This window comes from Quercus lobata, chromosome 8 (genome assembly GCF_001633185.2).
Source record: "Quercus lobata isolate SW786 chromosome 8, ValleyOak3.0 Primary Assembly, whole genome shotgun sequence".
NCBI lineage: Eukaryota > Viridiplantae > Streptophyta > Magnoliopsida > Fagales > Fagaceae > Quercus > Quercus lobata.
Genome location: NC_044911.1, coordinates 19,459,391 through 19,483,943, shown reverse-complemented (window position 1 = coordinate 19,483,943; position 24,553 = coordinate 19,459,391). Strand labels below are relative to the sequence as shown.

Sequence of the window (24,553 nt, the reverse complement as noted above, 5' to 3'; positions counted from 1 at the left end):
TTTGATTAAATTCAACCATGTGGTTGAATTGACCAATGAGCCACATGGTTGAACTTTTTTTGTTTTGAGAGAGTTTTAACCTATGACATCCGCTCCTAATTATAGCTCTTTTATCATCAAACTAGGATACCAATTGGTTTTTTATGTAGGCAGTGATTAAATTCCAGATCTCTTATTTAACCATAAAAAACTTTATTAATTGAGTTAACTAGAACCCACCATGGTTGAACTAATTGTTCCTAAAAATTATAAGTATTTTTTATTGCATCGTTAAGACACTTGTGTGCTATTGAATTGAATTGGAAAAGCTAAGGTATAGAATAAAAAAAGTTACACATAAACTTTGCCTATTTTTATTTAAGAACATGCCAATGTCTTAACATTATTTGAGGAATATTGCGTAGTTTGTTGGTTTTTATTCCCGTGATTCTATGACCAGCCAAAATAGTAGTGAAGAACATTATCCAGGGTCAAGGAGAATGGGTAAATTTTAATCTATGGGTCCAAAATAGTTCACTCCCCTTTCCATGGACTGATGGACGGACTTGTGGGATAGTATAATTTTAGGCAAGTTTATCAAGCGAGGGTTTTTGGTACTAAAGAAAAAATAATAATAATAAGTAATAATAAGTAATAATAAAAATTCTTGTTGGTCCTTCAAGTTTAATCTCTAATGTTCAAATTTGCTCTTCTAGTGAGCATGGACACCAAATCCAATGGGTTCTACGAGTTCAAAAATCAAGATATTTGATTGGAACTTCTAACACAAGCAAATGACATTTATAAATCTCTAAAGCTAGTGTTTGGTTTACCATTTCACAAATTACTTTTTTTACTAAATTATTTTAAAAGGCGCACACTTTTCTTGCCTTTTCTTATTGAACAATCAGGGAAAAAAAACATTAGACCTTTTGGTTAGATTATTGTATATTTCTTCTTTGAATAAATTTTTTTCAATTTGATTGATCCCTTAAAAAATTTAGTTATGACTCAAGACTCGTTAAGAGCATTCATTGTAGTGGTGCTAAAAAACTATTTTAGACCTAACACAGTAAAAATACCCACAATTAATGGCCAAAATAGCCAAATGCCACATTTTTGCAAAATATTTTACAATCTACCTCTATTTCAAATATATATAGCAATCTATTGGTGTGGGTGTGTGTTCCAAACACTTTTATTCTTATTTATTTTCTAGCCATTGGAAATTTATGAGTAAAATAGCCATTGGGCAATTATTAAAAAAAAAAAAAGCCGTTTGGCAATTATAAGAAAAATAGCCATTAGGCAATAATTGATAATATAGCCATTGGCTTTTAAGGGTTATTAGTAATCAATAACTATAGACTATTATCTTCATTAGTAGTCTATATAATGCTCATTATAACACATTTTCTAAAGGGTCTTTTTACTATATATTTTAGATATATACAAGTCTACTATTTTTCTCTCCCACATATTTTTTCTACATGAATATTTGTTCTAAGGAAAGGCAATAGATGATTGTTCTTAAACTTTTTGTGAGTGGAAGTGCGTACATCACAAAGGTTGACGCTATAGTCTAATCCTGGGAGGTTGTTTGGCCAAGAGAACCATTCACACCAAGTTTTACTTTGGGTGGTACAAATCAACTTTTAAGGACAACGCTGTTTGTGTAATTCTATAGCACTGTGAGATTGTTCCTAATTTTACTTAAATTTATATTATTATTGCTTATTTACATTCTTGCTAATTATTTGGGATATTGTTTGTTGTATCAAACTTGTTTATTCACTATTATTTTTCCAACACAATCTACCATTATTTAGAAACTCAAGTTTAAGAAACTCGAGTTTCTTATGGTACTTGAGTTCCTTTGAAATTTGCCACCGTGGCAATAGATGAACTTTTTTTTAGATTAAAAATACCCCATCAGATATACTCAAGCTCTATAAGGCTGAGTCTAAGGTAGTGAAATACTCAAGCTTGCTACAGTCGAGTTCCAAGTAATACACACCATGTTCATTTAACACTCTCCCATTCTGCTCCTTCTCATCACCATTTGCCTCAACTTCATTCAAGCAAACACTCCCCTCTACTTCTCATCACCACTTGCCTCACATTGTTTGGTGGAGTAGTAGTTATTGTGGTTAGCATTGGCTTAGTGGAAACAGCGAGTTGCTGATCTTAACGTTGGCATTATCTAGCACAAAATTGGCAATTTGCATATTTTGTTTCGAATCAAAAGGTACATATGGTTGTACTTTGTTTTCGATATAATTTGTTTGCCTTCAATATGTCTGCATCCTCAATTTGATTGTGGTTTTGGTATTTTGGGAGAGGAAATTAAATGAGTTATGGTTTTAGTACTTTTCATATTTCTTTGTATGACACTATTATGTTAAAGGGTTAGGTTGTGGAAGCAGATTTCGTCAAAGATGACAAAATCTATTACTCATGTACCAATTCTTTTGATTCTTGAACAGGTGGAGATTGTGTATTGTGATAAAGGGTTATTTAGGCTTTTACAAAATTTCATTCATTCTTTCCCTGTTTGGTGTAGATTGTGTGCTCTAATGAGTTTGGGTTTGGGGCTAACATAGTGATTGTGTTTTGTGTTTATTTAATGATGATGCGGAGATTTTCTTCAATCCTTTATATGTTTTGTTACTGAGAATCGTTGGAGAAAATTTTCCAGATATTTGTGTTCTTGATTAAAAAAAAAAATTCAATATATATTTTCTTAATTGTTCAAAAAAGAATAATGTTATTATTAGTTTCTTAGATTTTTTTTAAAATATAAAATCCAAAAACGACATTATTTTAGTAATGACACAATTTTAGTAAGACTAACAAGAGGCTTAAATTGAATAAAATTGAATATTACGAGACTGATTTGAACAAAACTAAAGTTAGATGATTGAATTAAATTTTAGGCAAAACTAAAGAGTGTAATTTGTAATTTAACCCCCAAAAAAAAAAAAAGTTCTTTTCCTGCAAGTCTGTTGTGATTTTTCCTTTTTCTTTTTTTAGTCAAAATGACAAGTCATTTTAGTATATACCTTTTTATTATTACCCAACAACAAAAAAATGACTCTTTATTAGATAAAAGTCCAAAAAGATTTTCGTTTTTTAGGCCTTAAAAAATATATATATATATATATATATATTTTTAAGGCCTAAAAAACGAAAATCTTTTTGGACTTTTATCTAATAATATATATATATATATATATATATATATATATAAGAAAAAGAGGAGGAAGAAAAGGTAGAAATGTTACTTGCACCCTCTAAATTTAACCAAAATTCATTTTAGGCTTCTAACTTTTTGTCATTTAATTGATTACTTTAAATTTTAAATTTTTATTCAAACAAAACATTTTGTTAGTCTCTACCAAAAACCTCAAACAAAACCTTTTGTTAGTCTCTACCAAAAACCTCTATTATTAGTTTAGATTTTTTAAAATATTTCTAATTATAAAAATATTAGTTTGGACTGAATATATTTGAACTAAAAGTAATCAATTGAATGAAAGTAAAGTTGGAAGCTTGAAATAAATTTTAGAACTTAAAGGATTTAATATACATTTTTTGCCAACCCCCCCCCCCCCCCCAACACAAAAAAAAAAAAAAAAAAAAAAAACCAGATTTTGAAAAAAATAATTATACAACTACAAAAATTGCCCATAGTATGCGAGCTCAAAAGTCAAAAACACTTGAAATAATAAATTAGATGTCTTACCAAAATTGAAATGTATTTTACATTAAACAAGCACCCCTTTTATTTTTAAGAAACAATCACACAGGAAAGAAAATGAGGTTTGGACAACCTTACCACAAACTCTACTTAAAAATTAAGATAACTTTTAAGAGAAGGTGATGCAAGTTGCACTGCATAACCTATTATTTTAAGCAAACTAAACAAGCACACCGGATTTAAAGAAACAACTCCGATTCTACGTACAGTAAATGTAAGTACTCACCAATCACAATTTTGGGATCTCCGTGAGTCTATGACCAGCCATAATAGTAATGAAGAACGTAAATCAGGGCCAGGGAGAATGGGTAAAGTAGGATAGCTGGTATAGATGTCCACAGAGGGAAATGGGTGCGGAAGCTGCCCAATAAACCCATCACAATGCTAACAATAAGAATAACCAGCACTTCAGATGAGAAATCCCTTGTCAATCCCCTGATGTAAACCAGGGCCAAGAAGACTGGGATAGAGAGGACATTATGGATCGTTACCGTCGCATATATCTGCAGCAAGAAATAAATGATTTATGACACTTGCAGTTGAATTTCTCTAGAAAAATCAATCATTTCAAATTAATGTATCAAAGATTAAAAAAAAAAAAAGAAAGAAGAAGGAAGAATCAAACAAGAAACAAGAACTGCATAAGAGTTAAGAAGTTAGTATTACTGCATAAACGACTGTAGCTTAAGAAGCTGTTAAAGCTTCTGCTGCATGTCGTATAACTTAATAAATGAATCTATGATGTAAGCATGTGCCAGTCACGTGAAAAAGTGTACAGGTGTATGGCTGCGATTGGTTAGTTCTTATGTTGGTTGGACAGTATGACTGTAGCTAATTTCTCGCTTAGTTTGGTAGCCTCTATTAATATAGCGTATAACTATATATAAAAAGTTGTAAACTTGTAATCTTGTGGTTAATTAATCAGAAATATAGATATTTTCTAAATCTCTTTTCTCTCAAGTTCTGTTATAATGCATAAAGCATAACTAATACACATCATTGTTTCCATGCTTTGAGCAAGTAATAAACACAAATTTTATTGAAGTGAAGCTACAACGGAGGTATAATATCACATGAAAAATGCTAAAGTTACCAATTATTATACAAGTTTAAAAAAAAAATGCTGATGTGGTAAGTGATAATTTAAAAACATAATGTTAGTAGTCAACCCAAATAAGAACCGATAAAAATTTGACATATCAACTATTTATAAAAATGTTGTAAAAAGAGGCTAATGGTCTAAATTCAAGTGCTTGGTGTTACTTGAATACCAAGGATAGGTAGGGGGCTTCCATCACTGGTTCTACCCACCAGTGAAATCTTAAAGCCACCAGAGGTAATTGACACTTTTTTTTTTTAGTTGGAAGCTACACATGCACCAACGGATTTGGAATCCACGACCTCACCCTACTATTCTTGTAAGAGAAAGAAGTGCCCAAATTAATTTAAATTTAAAAATCCATATATCAAAAAATGATCCAATACTATCCTAACTATTGTTTCGCAAGAGCAATTTAAAATCTCGGGACTATAGCTACGACACACCAATATCACAATTTAATACGTACATATCTTGCCATTTTGTATTTTATCTGTGCATGATCAACTCTAGGGAGTAAGCACTAAATATAACATAGATACAAAGAGTTGGGAATGAGAAACAAACCTCAGAAAATGACAATGAGGCTGTTTTTCGCTTGTACTGGCTAGCTAATCTAATTGCTGACACAGTGTCCCTAGAGCTAGTAGTCAAAGGCAACACAATGAAAGAGACGAAAAAATCAGGAATACTAGTGGCATCAGCGAAGTTATCAATAGTATCTACCAAGGGATCAGCAAAAGCAGCAGCAATTATAGTTCCCAGCAACAACAATAGCACTGCCTCGATGGAGGCCCATTTGGATTTCTCAACAGCCTCTACTTTAACACTCCCAGTCCCACCCACATCCAACAGATCATGCTCTCTCTTTATTTCCTGTTTAAGATTTTCCAAGAATTCATATAAGCATCTGTTGATTTGAAAATATGAATATGGAACAGCACAATTTTTACCTTGTAAAAGTCATTAAGTAAGGACCGGCATCACGAGCAGCAGCCTGATTTAGCCATCTTGAAATGCCAGTGACAAACTCGACCTCATCAATACAAGAATTACCCGATGTATCAAAATAATTCCTTATTTTATTTACAACAGCATTGTGATCCAGGTCGAACTCTTCAAACTGAATTCCAATAATGAATGCTCTCAATTCACTATCTGAAATGTGTCTATCATGATTTGTGTCAATTATATGAAACACCCTGCCATAATATCCAACAAAAATTTCATCAAATACGGAAACATAAAAATCAAAGAACAATTTTCTGTTAATTTAAAAAATAAAAAATAAAAACTTACTTTTGAATGATCTCTGTATCAGGTTCGCCATTCTTCCTGAGCAGCCTTCCCAGTGAATGTTTTCTTAGATGATCCTAAAATAACATGTTTGTACTTCACATACTCAATTTTTCTTCTTTGGATCAGAGGCTGAAGGACCTGCACAATATTTTTAACTTTCTCTATCAGAAAGTAAACGATCAATATGGAAAGAATTTCTGACATTCAAACCGCAAAAGATGCCTAAGCGACCTCGGAAATTAAAAATACTTCGTTTGAGGTAGACCTGGAATTATTCTTAATAAAAACCCTATCCTCTCCTCTCCTTCAAATTTACTTAACCAAACAATTATAAGACATAAAGTAAATTGTCAAAACTTCACAATCAGACTCCATGTTTAGGGGCAGCCAAATCTTAGCTTTTAAAATCTTAGTCATTAAATCTGCACTGATGTTGAATCGGTACTTGTTAAAGTCATTAGTCTAACTGTTGATCGGTCGCTATAATTATGTTTTAAAAAAAATATTAAAACACAAATAGTCTTAAATTATTAGTTTTGTGAGCTTTTCTCCTAAGAGGTTTAGCATTGTTAAGCGTCTTAAAAGGTTAGAGTTCAACTACCTTTTGGCATTTCTAAGAGGGTGTATGGTCGCTAATTTCAAAACATAGTGTTCAGTGTTTAAACACTGAACACTATTGTTCAAAAAAAAAAAAACGTTTGGTGGACCATTCCGGAACAGGGGTGTTTGAAAAATATTGTTCAAAACATATGTTTAAAACAATGGTTTTTGAAATCACCTTCGGACTGATTTTTAACAACAAAAACTAGTGTTGAGTGGCACTTTCGTAATTAGGTTGAACAATATTATGGGCCCACCGGTCAGCTTTTTGAAAGAACTGTCTACTCTCTCACCCACAAAGACAACAACCCAGCAGCATTTAAAAAATATTTTATATTTATTTTGTACTTTGCTGATTTAAAAAATATTTATTTTGTACTTTGCTCAGCTTTTTTTTACCATCTAACACATACATACCAAACACATATTTTATATTTTTGAACACAGAAACATGTTATTTAAACCATGATACCAAACACATTTTTTTGTTTTATAAACACTAAAAACATATATTTCAATAACACTTTTTAAACTACAATTTTCACATCTTTTTAAACAACAATTTTTAAACTCTATAACCAAACGGGCCCTAAGTCTCTTAAGAAGCCAGTGTTCAATTCCCTCCACCAGAAAGAAATATATTTTATTTAGTAAATTGAGCCAATAATCTAAAAAAAAAAATTCATCATTTTGGCTAAGAAAGGAAAATATCTTAATGATCGAGAATGTCCTTATGCCTGTTGAAAGGCCTAAGTTCAACTCCTGCCTACCCCAATCATTTGATTTATTTCACATTACTGATCAAATATTGTTTGTTTGGGAATTTCTTATTTTTCGTAGTTTATTTGCAAGACAAAGTTAAAAGCTAACTTATTTCCAAATGCTGAAATTTAAATTATTTGAAATAAATTTGAAAAGAAATAGTGTGAGATTTACAAACAGTAGATAATTTAAACAAAAAACTAGCTTTTAATCAGTTACCAAACACACACTAGTATCAATAGAAAAACCAGTAATTTTTAACTATTAAAATTGGGTGATCGTTGGTGATTGAGTGATGAGTGGAAGTATGAAGGAGAGAGTAAATATAAAGGTTGACATTGTTTAGCCTATTAGCTTACATCTACAGTAAAAAGTCCTAGACAGAGTCTACTAGCTCTTCTATTTAATGAATCTAATATTGTGTTTATATACTAGAGGACCCTAGACTAATCATTGACTAATCCAATGTTAATATACTTGTTCTACAAGTCTATGGGTCTACAATTGATTTGGTTCACTTGAGACATAATATGTCTAACTTTAACAATCCAAACATTGGTAGAATAACTTGCTTATCAGGGATATTCCACAACATGAACTGGAACCAGCTACAATACAGATTTAATAACAAAATCTGAAAAATCAAGTTGAAAATTTTTTCCCAAATTTCCACATGATTAGAAAAATTTGATCACTCAAGATCACTCAAGAGAATAAAAAAATGTTGGTGAGAGAAATAGAACTGGATTACCATTAACCAACCAGCGAAGACAATATAATTATAGGCACACTTACCTGGTAAGTGCTATAAGAAACAAATAGAAGAAGAGAGGCCATAAGCCCAATCATCACTGCTATGTGCCTCCATAAAATTGAATTGAGAATTTGTGGTATTTGAACAATTAAAAGTGGGATGACAGATATTAACATCAGCCTTGCAGCATAGCTAGTCCAGATATCAGTACTAATGCCAGATTCTGCAAAAATGTGAGATTTAATTCGGTTATGAATCCTTGTGAACCATTTAATTATACAGTTACAAAACATTTCACACTGCAGGACATATATGCAAATGATTCGGTGGTCTAGCATAGTAAGTTAACCTACCACGACTAACTTATCTCAAAAATCAGAATGGAACACACTAAGAAGATGACATGTTAAATGGGTCCCACGTATGATACCATCCATCCTAATATATAGTACCCTTATAAAACTTTAAAAAAAAAAAATCCTAACAAATATAATCATATCATAACGTTATTTTTGTGGTATCGTCAATGATTAGAAAATGACATTGTTACCCAACATGATCTAAGTTAATAAACATAACAAATTATAAATAAATAAAATAATAAAATAAAAACCAAACAAGTGTTTGGCAAAGATGAGAGAGAGAGAATCTTCACAGCTGAAATGCAGGCAAACTAGCAGGAATAAACAAACTTTTGAATGCTTCAAAACTATGCTTTATTTCTAACTTTTTTGTTATACAGAAGAAAGAAAAGTAATAGCGTCATTTTAAAATTATAGATAATATAGCAAAACTCATGCTAATGTCATGCGATGAATCATATGTTAGACTTTGCTGAAAAACTCTTAACAGAATAGTTGATTTGTAATCAATCATATGTCGAAATGGTTAATTGTTCAAATAAAAATATGTGAGTGTGCTTAAGTGCGCTTAAGGGTCAAAGGTCAAGTCCTAAGGTCTAAGCACTTTCCTTTGTTAAAACAAAGCTTCAATAATGAAGCACAACCTCAAGCATGCTTTTTTGTTTCATTTTGCAGAGCACAAGGCATGCATGCCTAGATGTACTTTTCGAATTTTTGTTAAGAAATATACGAATCATTAAAATTAAGAATCAAAATTTGATAATGATCTATACTATACTATTTATAAGAAGATTTTTCTCTTTGAATTGGACCTATATATGATTCAAAAATACTCTCGTTAATGAAAAATAACTTCTCTTAGAAATAGAGTCATAACTGTCAAATAACAAACTTTATTTTCAATTCAAGAAGAGAATTCTTAAATTTTAGGATTTTTTTTTTTGCATCACTTTCATTTTTTATTCCCTAAAATTTAGCATTTTTTTAATGGAAAATTTTTTAATTCCCTTTTTATCCAAATAATAGTAAAACACTCCTAATTTAAAATTTAAAAAAAAAAAAAAAAAACTTAGAAAACTCCTAAAATATAACATTCTTTCCCCTTAAGTTTATCTCATTTTTCTTACCAAATTTTTTTTATGGACAAAATTTAACTACAAAATTAATTGTAGCCTAAGACTACAAAATTAGTTGTAACCTAAGACTACAACCTTACTCAATAAAATAAATATATCTACATATTTTGAAAATTTAACCGTTAAATTCTATGTTCTTTACATTCTTAATAAACATGTCAAATTTTATATCAGTCAGATATTATTTAATATATAATCTATAAGCTTATATTTTATACATAATTTCAAATTACAAAAAGTTGCAATTTAAACAATTTATTGATGACATAGCTATTGATCTTTAATTTTCTAGAAATTTTGCTAGTATAGAAGATATAAGAAGAAGATGTAATTCAGTGGTGAATTTGTCAAAATTCACCTTCAATAGAAAGATATTAAATAAGTTATAACCTAAGGATACAACCAATTTTGTAACTAAACTTTGTCATTTCTTTATATCACTACACCACTTTCAAACACACTTTCAAAAAAGAAATTACAATTACTATTGGAAATTATTAACATTTATCCCAAAAAATAGAAGAGCCTCTAAGCACGAGAAACGTGCATGCTTAGAGGCTAATATTAGAGTGATTGTGTTTTTTCTTTAATATGTAATATGATGATGTGACATATTGAAATTGGATTACATCCTTACAGAATTTAATCTTTAAAATTAATAACTCAATCTTGAAGGAAATGACATTGATTATTTTTTGACAAAAAAAGATAGAATATTTGTATTAATATGAAAACCACTATTCTTAAGGAGTTATTACGCCAAAGAAAAAAAGTTTACATAACAAAGGGCACAAATCATGGCCACCCTAATCTTGTAGATATATTAGGGTCAAATTTGAATTAAACCTAAGGAAAATAAAACTTGGTCCTCCCTTCACATGTCAACCCAAACAACTCCATAAATCAACCCAACAACCACCATCCATAAATCATTAGCCCAACAAATTTAACAAAAAATTATTATGTGTATGTTTTTTTCTTAGATTTTGCCCCCTTAAGAACATTAGTATTGGTTGTGTTAAAAAGTTAAATTACTATTTTTAACACCACTATATACAAAAAGAGTGCAACATTAGTGGTGGTATACGTACAATTTTTAATTACTCAATTGCAGTGCACAACTAGGGGTGTCAATTCGGGTTAGCGTGTCGGGTTCGTGTCGTGTCGAGATAGGGGTATTCGACTATATGGCTCAACCCTAACCCGACCCATTTAATAATCGTGTCATAATCCTTCAATCCTAATCCGACTTGTTAATAAGGTGGGTTGACCTGACCCAACCCATTTAACACGCTTAATAAACGAGTCGTGTTGGGTTGACACGAATGTAACACAACCCATTTCAACCTGCATAATATTAAATATAACATCCATCTAGAAATAATTTTTTTTTATACCCCAAAAAGCAGTGCATACATTTCAAGTCTTCAACCCTCATTCAAAATAATATAGTTCAACAAAAATATAAAATTCATCTAGAAATAAGTTCTTTATACTCCAAAAGAAGTGCATACACTTCAACCCAAATTCAAAATAACAAAGTTTAACAAAAATAAAATAACATAGTTCAACAAAAATATAATATACTTGGAACTCGCCAAATGCTAAGTATCAATATTGAAAGAATTTGAGCAAACAATAGACTAATCCTGACTATAACCATGATTATCATCCATAGATTCTTTGTTGATGTCCAAATTCATAACATCTTCCACAAGCTCATCCAATTTCATTTGTGCAAGTTCTATGCCAAAAAAAGAAAAGAAAAAAGTATTAGTAGTTCTAGAGTCTGTAAAGTTTCAATTTCCAATTATATCCCTTGTAAATTTTGTAATCACTTACTTTTCTTTTTAAATTTAAAATATATGTTGGATATAAAAGGTATTTGACAAATCTAAAATAAAATAAATATTTATTTGTTATACAAGTTAAACGGATTGTGTTAAGTGGGTTATTTCGGGTTGACACAATTAAATTGGCGTGTCAAACGTGTTTATTGCGGGTTACGCAGGTTGACCCGCTTATGACACATTTTTTATCGTATCGTTTTCGAGTTGACCCTTTTATGACCCAAACCCATTAAGGCCTAACTCTAACCCGAAAAAACCTGTGTTGGGTTCATGTCGTGTTCACGGGTTGGGTCGAACATTGACACCCCTATGCACAACCCCCTATTTTATTTCCTCCTCACATTGAAATATTATTTCTTTTTTTCTTTATCTTTTTTCCTTCGCCGTTTCACTCCTTCCCTTTCTCAAAACAAATCAAACTCTCACCTCTCTCTCATCCTCCTCATCAAACTCTCACCTCTGCTGATTCATCATTCTCCTTACCACCGCCACCGAAGTTCACGCACCATCGCCGAAGCTCACGCACTGTTCATCCATCGCCAACCCACGCACCATCACCCAACTTCAAAGCCCGGTCCGCTCATCCCTCATCCATCATTCTTCGCACCGCCGACCCAATTCATCATTGTCAACCCACGCACCATCGCCTACCAACTTACTAATTCATCCATCATCCTCATCGAATCTCTCTGTTCGATCAACCATCGTTGTGCGCAGTGGGCTTGTGTTTATGTCTGTGGCAGTGGGCTTGTGTTTTCCGATTTGTGGGCATTTTGGTGCAATTGATGAAATTTTCGGGGGTATTTTGTTTACAAGGTTACTTCAAGAGCTGTGGGTTCTTGCATTTTTGGTGTTTTATGTATGTGTTTATGGCGTTTAAGTAAAGTATTGATTGGGAATAGTTGTGTTCATAATTGATTTTGTTTGTCAAACCATTGCTTATGCTTTCTCTGTCCTTGAAGCTTAGTGGTCGTGGGCAGTGTTTTCCTCTGATGTGAGGATTGGCTATGGATTGAAAAAGAGGGAAAAAGAGAGACACAAAAGAATAGATAAATAAATAATGAATAAATGAATTGTTCATTATAGTAGATATATTATTTTATTGTGTTTTTTATGTTATTTTATTATGTTGAAAATTAAAATAAAAGTATTGACGATAAATGTTTTATAAAGTAAGAAGGTGAAAAATATCAAATAGCTTTTAATGAAGTCAAATATCTAAAATTATAGCATCTATGAATGTGGATGCTCTAACTAAATATCTCGACTTCTTCTATGGCAAATGATTACACAATGTCTTCATGAGAGAGAGAGAGAGAGAGAGAGTCCTGATGTTTTGGATGGTTTATCAAACATTTCTTTATATTTCTCACAGTTTCATATCAATTAAAAGGCTAGGTGTGGGATTCTCATTCCCACTCGATACCGAATAAAAAGAAATACTATTTTTTTTTTTTTTTTTAATGTTTCAAGTACCAAAAAGAAAAAAAGAAAAAGAGAAAAAGAAAGAAGACTAACAGAGCCAACTCTTTGAACTTTATACACACATAAACAATAAGTAGTTTTAGAGATTAATAATTAATGAAAAAAAAACATTTCAAGTACGTACCAGTTAAATTAAACCCTTTTGTATCCTGTGCATCTTGTGCAACTGAACCAACGAGGTCGCACTTCCCAGCAACAACACACGATCCCCATATTATTGTCAGAAGTAAAACAGTTGATCCAGCTACCATTCCCATTCCAATAGAGATTTGTCTTTGAGCAGTTTCTGTAGTTCCAAAAATACCAGATACTATAGAAGACAAAAGAGTTGATTATAAGCACAAGTGTAGGTTGTACGAAAGTTCTAATTAATAATTGTAGGAGAGAGAGAGAGAGAGAGAGAGAGAGAGAGAGAGAGAGAGATCAAAATTTAAACAAAAGCTTTATACAGTTTATGTAAGAAAAATCTTGATTGCAAAAAAAATGAAAAATCGTATTGAAAATGGTTCTTAACAAAGCGACAGGTTAAGAACACTTAATGGTAAATAATCGAACCATTTAAGCATAATGAGCAAAACAAAAGCAAATAGACCTCTAAGCAACTTGACTTATGAATATTTAGAATTTATCAAAATTTGAAGATTTGAAGAACTTCCTCATGCAACTTGCATCCAATAGCAAAGGATTGAATTGCACCAAATTCCATAGGATTAATCCTTTCAAATTTTTGGGGAGAGGAACACCTCGAGGAGCCTCCAATTAAGCACTTAATATAACATATAAGAATATTACTTAACTCAAAATATTAAACTTATGAGATTAGGCCCAACTATATTTTATTAACCATTCTATAAATACCGTGTTCCCTTTCTCAAGCCTTTGTACCAATTTATATTTATATTTGTTGCACACAAGCTGTTATTTATATTTATATTGGTTGCACACAAGCTGTTTATCTTATATTACCAATTGTTTCAAAAAGCTTAAACTATTAAAATATTGTAAATTTAGGGTCCATTTGGATACCGCTTATTTTACTGAAAACTAAAAACACCGTAATAAAATAATTTTTAAATATGTGAATAGTGTTGTGAGACCCATTTTTAATTTTTTTTTCCTGAATAAAGTACTTGTGAGTCCTGTGAACAGTGTACGAGACTTACTGAACAGTGCAATTGTCTCCTAAAAGTTGAAATGCATGCATAAAAAAGAAAAAAGAAACGCAAATGCAAACACAGCTGGTGAAACTCCAATCCAAACGCATACTTAGGGTCCGTTTGGATACTGCTTATTTTGTTGAAAACTGAAAACGAAAAATTGAAAACAATGTAGTAAAATAATTTTTAAATGTGTGAATAATGTCGTGGGATCCATTTTTAATGAAAGTTTTGTTGAAAAAAGAGGTTTGTAAGTCCCATAAACAGTGTATAGGACCCACTGGCAAACACATTTCGGTGGAAATTTTAGTGGGCCCTATGCACAATGTACGGGACCCACTAACAAACAACATCTCACATGATGGAACGCTTCTTAATAATAATAATAATAATAATAAACGAAGGAAAATGCAAACGCACAGGTAGAGACACAATCCAAACGGTCACCGTAGACATGGCAATACGAGTCAAAATTTTCTGACCTAACCCGACCCGAAAAATACCTGACACGAACTTTTTTTTTTTTTACCTGTAACAAAAACGGGTTGACCCGTGACCTGACCCAGTTTTTTTGTGTAGGTCAACCCACCCCGACCCATTAAAAAAATTCGTTAACAAAATATTTTAATTACGTTCTGATACTAGGTGCATAAAGTATAAAGTACCAAAACTAATAATTAATATACTATAGGGAATGACTATTTAATTCATCAAACGTACCACCAAGCAAAAAAAAAAAAAAAAAAAATCATCAAAAGTACCAATAAGAGCTAGCTAGCCTAGCTCCTACGCTTGCCAATTGCCTACAACACGTTACACAAGACAAGGGCCAAGGCTGTCAAATTACCCTGAGTCTTGAGTCCTCTAACTTATAGATTTTTGGTTTTAACATCTTTCCCTTCCTTTTAGTGATGCTAGGTTCCTTTTCTTTTTTTCTTTATTTAAATTAATGCTAATATTTTTTGGAAAAAAATATTATAAAAAAATATTTTGACAACAAATTTTATAATATTTAAATTAGTCATTAGATGTTCTAAATTTAATTAGACAAAGAAAATATTAAATTATTGAATCATAATATGAGGAAAAATTAAATACTAAAAGAAAAAAAAGGCATTAATACTTGAATGGGTGTTTATTTTATTTTTCTTTCTAATATGAAGAGGGGCGATTCTATAAAATTAATAGAAATAGACGATGGACTATGGATGATGTTAGGGGTTAAGAGGAAGAAATTTCTAATCGCACCAGCTTAAAAAATAAGATTATTTTTTATAGCAGTAATCTAAGGTCTAAATTTCTTTGTTGGAAGATTAATCTTTAAACTTCATCTATTAATGATAAAGAGATTTAGAGATTGATTCTTGTCTACTCAAAAAATTGATCGGTATCTTAGCCTAAAGGTAAAGAGCAATCATCAGGAGAAGACTTGTACTTGTCTTACTATTATTTTAAATGCAACATGAACATGTGCACTTAAGAAAACCAATAAAACTTGCTACTTTGTTGGCTTACTTGTTTTGTTTGTTTTAAGATCTATCTCTTTTTGAAGATGTGAACTGTAGGGTCACGTTTTTCAGGCCAAGCCCAAAATGAATGAGACCTTAGACCTGAGAGCCCGATACAATGAATTTGTAGAGAATGGGCCAAAGAGCTAGGTTTTAGCGTATGAACAGCTGTCATCATGGTGCTCTTTAGATCAGATTGAGGCGGACCGGATTCATTAGAGAGGATCAGTCCTCACCACGGTTTGATGAGAATTGTGGCAAGAGGAGAGAGAGAGAGAGGCGTTGGAACTGTGTGATGACTGTGAGAAACTATAGGTGTTTGAAGAGATTTCTAAGAGAGAGTAGAGAAAATGAAAGGCAAACAAAGAGAAGAATGATAATCTGAAGTCTCAACAATTGCTCATAAATGAGATGAATGATTTGATACAATACAGAAAGAAAGGGAGAGGTAAGGGCCTATTTATACAAGAAAATGAGTACGTTTCTAATTTTCCAAAGCACGTCCATAAATCTCACTTATTTAAAATCAGTCAAGGCTAACAATTTTCCAGGGCATATTTTCCAAAGCACGTGTCCAGTTGGGGATAATAGTCAAAATAGTGAAAATACTAGAAACACCATATTCTACACGTTCACACACTCTTAAAATGTATTAAGTGGGATTCAGTTAGTTTAATTGGTAAAATTTCTGATAGTTGAATAAGAAATATGGGGTTCAATTTTTGTCTACACGGCTACACTAAAAACCGATTGGTGTTTTGGTTTGATGATAAAGAATTATCATTAAAAGCGAACGTCATAAATTGAAACTCTCTTCAACAAGATGCAATAAAATCATAATTTTATATAAAAATTTCAATGAATTTTAAGAGTGTATATAAAAATGTGTAAAATATAGTGGGAAAAATAAATACCACCTTACTAGTTAAAATTGATCTAATATTTCCATTAAATAAAATTATTTTTATTATATCGATCAATTCAACCGAGTGTTTAAATTCAATTGGAGAACCTACTATATTGCAAAAAAGAATACTATTTATAATTTTTATCTTTTTTTTTTAATTGATTGAGTTTAGTCTTCATTTGTTTTTATTCTCTATATTATGTTATCAAAAAAATTTCTCTATATTATAAATATCTTCATTTATTTTTATTGATTTTTTTTTCAAATGATAAATATTTTAGTATCAAACCTAAATATTTGTATAATTTAAAATATATTACCAAAAAAATAGAAATCTAAAATATAAAATTAGGTTATATTTTGTAGCTAGATTAGTTTTTACTTGTGTAGGTTTGGGGTATGGAGATTTTTTTTTTTCCTTTTTTCTCTTTCATACATTGATAGGTGGAAGATGAAGGATTTGAACCATAAATATCTTGGAAATACTAGAATATACCAATTAAAGAAGCTACAAGACTCTTGACAAGATGATTCTATTATTTAATACAATTGTAATTGTACTTTATAAAAAGTTGGATTCTTTTACAAATATAAGTATTGCTTCCTAAATATTACTAATAATACTTGTTATAGTGTCAAAATAAGTTTTTCAAAATTAAATTGATAAAATTCTATTTAAGATCAACAATATCACAAGAAAAATTAAGTGGATTAACTATATTGTTATGAATTGAAAAGAAAATGTTACGAAACTTGAATACAAAATTTTAGTTAATAATTCCATATCTCAAATGGGAAAATAATAGATTTAAAATTAAAAAAAAAATATATATATATATATATATATGTATATGTATATATTAAAATTTAACAAAATTTATTTAATTAATATTAAATAAGGCAAATCCCTCATCGTAAATGGGAAGCCAATAGATGTGTTGATGCATTAGTTAGGAGGGGAGTGAATTTGCATCGACAAAATTTTGTGGAATACATGCATGAGACGTGATATTCACTGATTGTGGTTAATTCCCTTACTTAATTCACCTGCCCTTGTTTCTATAGCAGCTGCTGTATATGGTATTCAGTCAATATTGCACAAGTTCAGACAAGCACAAATTTCTCATGTTGCACGAGATGGAAAATACCTAGCTCACACCTACTGGTAAAACATGTTCAAGGCATTGATAATTTTGTAACTTAGATTGAGAAAAGTTAGTACTTCTTAAAGCACACTTTATCTCATAATTTAATTTCTTCTTCTTCTATTGAATAAAGTTACAAGTTTCTTCTTAAAAAAAAAAATTTTAAATGATATATTTTATATATTTATACTAATTAAATAATATTTATTAATTTTATATATTATATTTTTTATTTAAAATATATTTTTCTTTAATATTTGAAATGCAAAATTATAAATTAATTTTTTACATTTAAGTTTTGCTACATCTTATCTATATATATATATATATATATATATATAACCGAAATCTTTGGAGCTCCCACAATTTTCCACGTCACCACTATTTTCTTTTTCTTTTTATTTGCCACATCATTTTTTTTTTTTTTTTTTGCTCCAATTCCAATTAGAACACATCTTTATTTCTCTCTTTACGTAACCCTTCTTTGCCAAAAGGCCCAAAACCCACACTGCATCATTGACACAAATAAAGGCTGCCTCCATAAATACTAAGGTAGTATTAACTGTATAGATGCATAATATGGATTATGAAAACTTCATTGGTTTGTTGTAGTTCACCCTTCAATATTGTACAAATAAACATTCTCTTTGTTTGTGTTCGTGACTAATCTGACGTGAGAGACTTTTAATTTGAACTATTTTTCCTTTGTTATTTTTTGGTCTATATTTATTCTTCAAACATATTTATTCCTTCGTTATATTTTGCTGTATGGGTATTTATTGTAAAATATAGGTTAATGCACTTTTTTATTTAGTTAAAAATTTGTATTTTGTTATTGTGATTTTCATGTTTTGATACTTTTGTTGTAAGTAAATGGACAAGTGCTTACATTGCGAGTGTCCTAGCCAATGTATTCAAATAATTTTTATTTCTTTAGTTACATCTTTCATAGTTTATGAATTATGTTTGTTTTAATTATTTGAATTAAGCTCTTCTTAATTGGAGGCTTGGAGTGACTAAACTTATTGGGAATTTCTATTGAGACCTTGCATTGAAGATAAGAACATTGGCCTGATCCCTTTGTGACATTCAAGGTTTGGTCTTATCAAAATGAAAATTTTTCTAAGCAAGGTATGCTTTAGTTTCCCCACCTATCAACTAAAATCCAATTAAATTTAATTTAGTCTTTTACTATCTTTGATGTTAGGGTGTGCTATCAATTAGGGGTTTCATTGTACATTTTTTTTTTTTTTGCAAAATTATTAATGTACCTTCAAGCAAATTAAATATATATGATTATTATTGAATTATCCCGTGCATCGCACGGGTTAGTGACTAGTTTTCATTTAATAACATGACTAATCTACTCAAGTTTTTTTTTTTTTTTTTTTTTTTTGAACATAATAGATCATAGATAAGATTTAATTTTATTTTGAAAAACTTCTTTCTTTTTTAAATGTAAAAAATTAAAAATAATAATAATAAAAAAATTAAAAAAATAAAAACTGCAAACTTCACTTCACCATCACCATGTAGTGCAGTGCACCATTACGTATTGCGGTGGGCCTTTAATTTCATTTGCTTTTGTGTGTATTGTTTTTTTTCTCTCTCTTTCTATAATTTCATTCACTTTTGTTTGTAGTGCTTTTTTAGGTTTGTAAGCTAGTCACGTGGGCATTGGAATATGAAAATTGGAAAGACAATTACATTATTTCTTACAAAGTTTTGAGACCCAGATGATATGATGATACATAGTATCGTCCTTTTATGTCCACTTGTGCTGGTACAAATTGTTGCTTTTAATTTTCTTTTTATAAAAAAAATGGTTATTATTATTATTGGGTAGATATTTCATATTTGGGCTTGAGATGGGTATATTAGACATAGCTAAAATATGGATTTATAGTTTTAATTGGACTGTTTTAGTTTATTTTTCTATTTTGTACTAATTTAATATATTTATTTATATTTTAAATAATTATTAAATTAATTATAATGTCATTACAGTTCGACCTCGGTCTAACTTAAAAAATCTTAAACGTCTCTCTTTTACGGTTCATTGAATGGTCCGGATTTGAAAACTATGCAATTGAATTCAAACATAACCAAGTGTTCGAATTTAATCATGAAAAAAAAAAAAATTATGCTTAAAAAATAGCATTATTTGTGTCTTATCGGTCAATGCAACCTTGTATTTAAATTCAATCGGAGAATCTAGTGTATTGCACATAAGAAACTTTATATAAGTTTACCTTTATTTTCTTTAGTCTTCATTTATTTTTATTCTCTATTTATAAGTATCTTCATTTATTTTTATTGATAGTTTTTATTTCCCAATATATAAAGATTTTAATCAAACCTAAATATCTGTATAATATAAAATTAGATTAAACTTTGTAGATTAGTTTTTACTTGTGCTGGTTTAGGGTAAGAAATTGATTTTTTTTTTTTTTTTGGTAATTATACTTTAAAGAAAATTGGATTCTTTTACAAATGCACATATTGCTCACTGAATATTACTAACAATACTTGTTATAATATCGAAATAAGTTTTTCAAAATTAAAATTGATAAAATCTTATTTAAAATCTACTATATCACAAGAAAGAATAAGTGAATTAGCCATATTAACAATTAAAAATAAAATGTTATGAAATTTAAATACAAAAGTATAGGTAGTAATTTTGTATCTTAAGAAGCAAGAATAATAGATTTTAAATTGAAAAATTATATTAAAAATTAACAGATTTTATTTAATTGTTATTTAAATACTATAAGAAAAATGTCCTACTTAAATTTTTAGCTTTGGACCACAAAATACATCAATCTAACCCTAGTTAAAGCAAATCCCTCATCATAAAATGAGCACTGCTTCTAGGAAGTTATTAGATTTGTTGATGCATTTGCTAGGAGGGGAGTGAATCTACATTAGCATATTTTTTGTGGAATACATGCATGGAAGGTGATTCATCAGCATATTCATCATCATGAGAAAACGAGGACTCACCTTGGGTTTTGGGTAAAGGATTCTGAAGGCACATTTATAAGGTACTCTTAAAATGAGAGACCTCAAACATGCTTGTCTCTACTAAGTGTTCTATTATACAAATTTTAGTACCAACACTTAGTTATTTTTCTCACTATTTATTTGGGCTCAGTTTACTTGATTTAATAACAACCCATTACTGTTAGCTTTTTGTCAACACATGGGTTTTCACCCTTAGAAGCTTCATTAATCTGACCTCTCAGCAAAAGACATAACAACTAACACAGCCAATTAGAAATAAATATTGCGAAAAGGAGAGAAACAAAGGTTCACTTTCCATAGAACAAAAGTCAATATCTTTTCATTGATTAAGAAGAGAGGTACATCTTGAACATGACAAACTGCCACAACAAAGGAAAATTACATAAAATAAAAAAATAAAAAAATAAAAAAAAGAAAAGAAAAGAGAAAGGTCCTAGGTTATGCCTTGGCCGGAGGAGGGTCTTCTTTGCTGCCTACCTGGGAGACAAAAGGGTCAGTGGCCTTAGGATTAGCTTCCTTGGATTTGGGATCAACCTCCTTTGCCTTAGGAGCAGCATCCTTGGCCTTGGAAGTAGCCTCTAAGCCCTTGGCCTTTGGCAAGGGGTTGGCCTCCTTACCTTTGTCCTTATCCTCTAGCCAAGAACCACCATGGCCAACCCCCTTACCCTTGGTCACCTCCGCCCCCTAGCCTTGGTCATTAACTTTGCCAAGCCCTTTGGAAACCTCAGGAGGAGGAAGAGAAACCTGGGTGGTAAAGGGCCACTCAAATGCGGTTGGCATAGGGGTAGCATCTGCTCTAGGGCCAGAAGTGCTGCTGGAGCTCCGCGGATGTCTGGGGGGTAGTAGATATTTTCAGCCTTCCTCTACTTTGAAGCAGCAGGAACTCCAGCAAGGTTGATTGCCTCTGTCTACACCTCCTGGTAGTAATCCCTGCAGACCTCAGCCAACTCCTCCGCTAGACGAACCTCAGTCTACTGCACCCTAAGGATGTAGGATTTTTGCTTCGAGCCCTCCGCAACTTCCTTAGCCGCCCGAGCAGCCTCCTTGGCCTTCTCCAATTCTGCCTTCAGATCCAAGACCTGCTGTTTGGCTGTGGCCAGCTCTATCTCAGCATAATGGAGCTTTTTGCGCTGGTCCTAGGCATTCTTCAGGCCTGCCTCAACACTCTTCCACCTTCTCTCCTTAGCGGTCAGCTTCACAAAGAGCTTCTAGTACTTTTGCTCAGTTGCACCAAAGGCCTTACTGGTCTCGGCAGGAAAGTTGGCCTCGACCCTAGCCTCATTCAAGGCATCCTTCATTCACTCCTCGGCTATGAATACCTCCTGGGTGGCCTGCACAGAAACAATAGTCGAGTACGTTATTAAATAAGAGAAAGGTGACCTAACATGATGTTAATAAGGGATGTCGAGAAACTGACCAAGGCCAGGTCCCTCTTTAGGGACAGAAAGAGGTCTAACTACTTCACATTTCTTAATGTAGCCATATCCTTCAGCAACAGAAGGGGCTGCTCTAGGGCTTCGGCAAGGTAATGAGCATGCCCTTTCTGGAACTCCCTGATGGTGGAGTTTCATGGTATGGCTGCCCCATCCAGCTCCAGCTGAGGGTCCCATACTGGATTCTAAGGGCGTACCTCGACCACGCTCTGATCCTCCTTGCTTTCAATTGAGGAGGCCCTCCCCTTGCCCTTGACCATTTTTTGCTACTTTGGGGGAACCCGTTCCTTTTAAGGGACCAACTCCCCTCCTCAGCCACCTCCTTCTTCTTCTTCATCTTCTTTAGGTTGGTGGGAGCAAATGGGTTAATTGGAGAAGGAGGAGGGGGAAGAGGAAGACGAGGCTGAGACCTCGAGGTGTCCTTGAGCACGACCCCTTGGCCCTATCCGCGAGGAGCTCATGCAAACCTCTCTTCCTATCCAAAAACATTTCCTTTTCTTCTTCCTCTAAACGATGTTTATGTGCATAACACGAACCTGGGAGTACAAACGCCCGAAGACTTGTCAGGCTTGTCTTCTGAATTCAAGACCTGGATCACAGGATCTCCCTGCTCCTCTCTCTCTTCCTTAGGATGAAACTGGTCTATCTCTGCATCGAATGACAGGTGCAAAGAGGCTATCTCTTCTCTTAGAACCATTGCTTCACAGGGAGAACGACGAGAAGGCAGTTCAACTTGCACAATGTCTTCTCGGGCTAGGAACCCAGGCACCGAGATGTCTATCCGAGCCAGCCGAGGATCACCTACTCTGATTGCATGGCCCAAGTCCTAAAACTTGTCAGACAAGGGCTTGAAGTTGAAGATGAGGTAGATAGCTCTTAGTTGTCTGTAGCACCCTGTTGAGATCTACAACATTGACGAGGTTGATGAGGTTGGGAGACACGTGTCTTTTATTTGCAATAACAACCAAGAAGCAAAATCATGGTTAGAAAGATGAACCCTCGGTCAAAAGAAAACAAAGTGCTAAAGGAACAAAAAAAGGTGGGGGGGGGAGGGGACCATAAAACAAAGTCCCTAGTACTCCCTCTCAGGTTGGGCAATGAAGACTGTCATCCCATTCACCTAAGGCAATTAGAAAGTCATCTTTCATGCCCTTGTTGGATTTGGAGAGACACAAGACAACCCTAACGACAGAAGACCTAGACTTAAGGTAATAGCTCAAGTCTGCAAGAAAATGGCACTTGTACATCCAAATGACATCGTGCCAGGTGAGGTTCAACCCTATTTGCTTGTTAAGAGCGTCTACACTACCTAGGACCCTAAACAGGTTGGGCACGCATTGGTGGGAGTATAGCTTATGGGCGATCAGAAGTCCCTAATTACACTACCTATGGGAAGCCTCATTCCCTTCTATGAAGGCAATCATGGGAATGACGACCTCCCCTTCGTTTTTGTGGGTAAGCCACTCACCCAAAGAGTAGTAACGCTAGGAAACGTCCCTGGGAATGTGATACAAGGCCCTAAACCCTTCCATACTGGTGGGAAAATCTACTAGGTGAGTAAACCTACCCATCTAAGTAGACTAAGGTGAAGTTGATAAGAATGCAAATTGTCACATTTTTCTCCCTTAATGTTTAGTCTTTTTATTTATTTGGTGCCTAAATGTACTCATTATTCTTATATTTTGATTAAGGATGCAAATGGAGGCGTTAAGTGCAAAACGTAGCTAATTGGGAGATTCTGGACAACTTTGACATCGATTCGTAATTTGGGCATAACTCTCTCATCCAAGCTCCGATTGAGATGATATGGAATGCCAAGACAAAGCTCTACAACTTTCATGTTTTGAGTTTTGAGAGATACGAGTTGCATCAAGGTCGAAATCGGGCTTGAATTTGCTACACCTGCACTACTAACGTTCTGGAATGTTCCTCTGCCTGAAATTCTAATACGTGTATTTGATGTGGTTTATTTTTGGAAGCCTCCAGATCTGATGCATGAATTTTCCAGCTGAAATACACCACTTTCCTAGTTATATTAGGACTTTGTTTTATTTTTAATATTTTTCCTTAATTAGTTAGATTTGAATATTATTATTGAGAATATTTTTAGGAGATTTTGTAGGCTTGGGAAAGGGGGAATTAACGTGTAAAAGGGGGAGAAGAAATCAGAATTAGACACATACACACCTCTCTCTCCCCTCTTCTCTGATTTTCTTTGAGTTTTCATCATGGCCTTGCATGGCTAAACTTTTATACTTGGTCGAAGGAAACTGAAACCTCGGAATCAATA

At 32.4% G+C, this 24,553-nt stretch overlaps 1 pseudogene; it reads right to left on the bottom strand.

Annotated features, from left to right (window-relative positions):
• Positions 1-3,960: 3,960 nt before the first annotated feature.
• Positions 3,961-24,553, bottom strand: part of LOC115956554 — a 41,155-nt pseudogene continuing 20,562 nt past the window's right edge.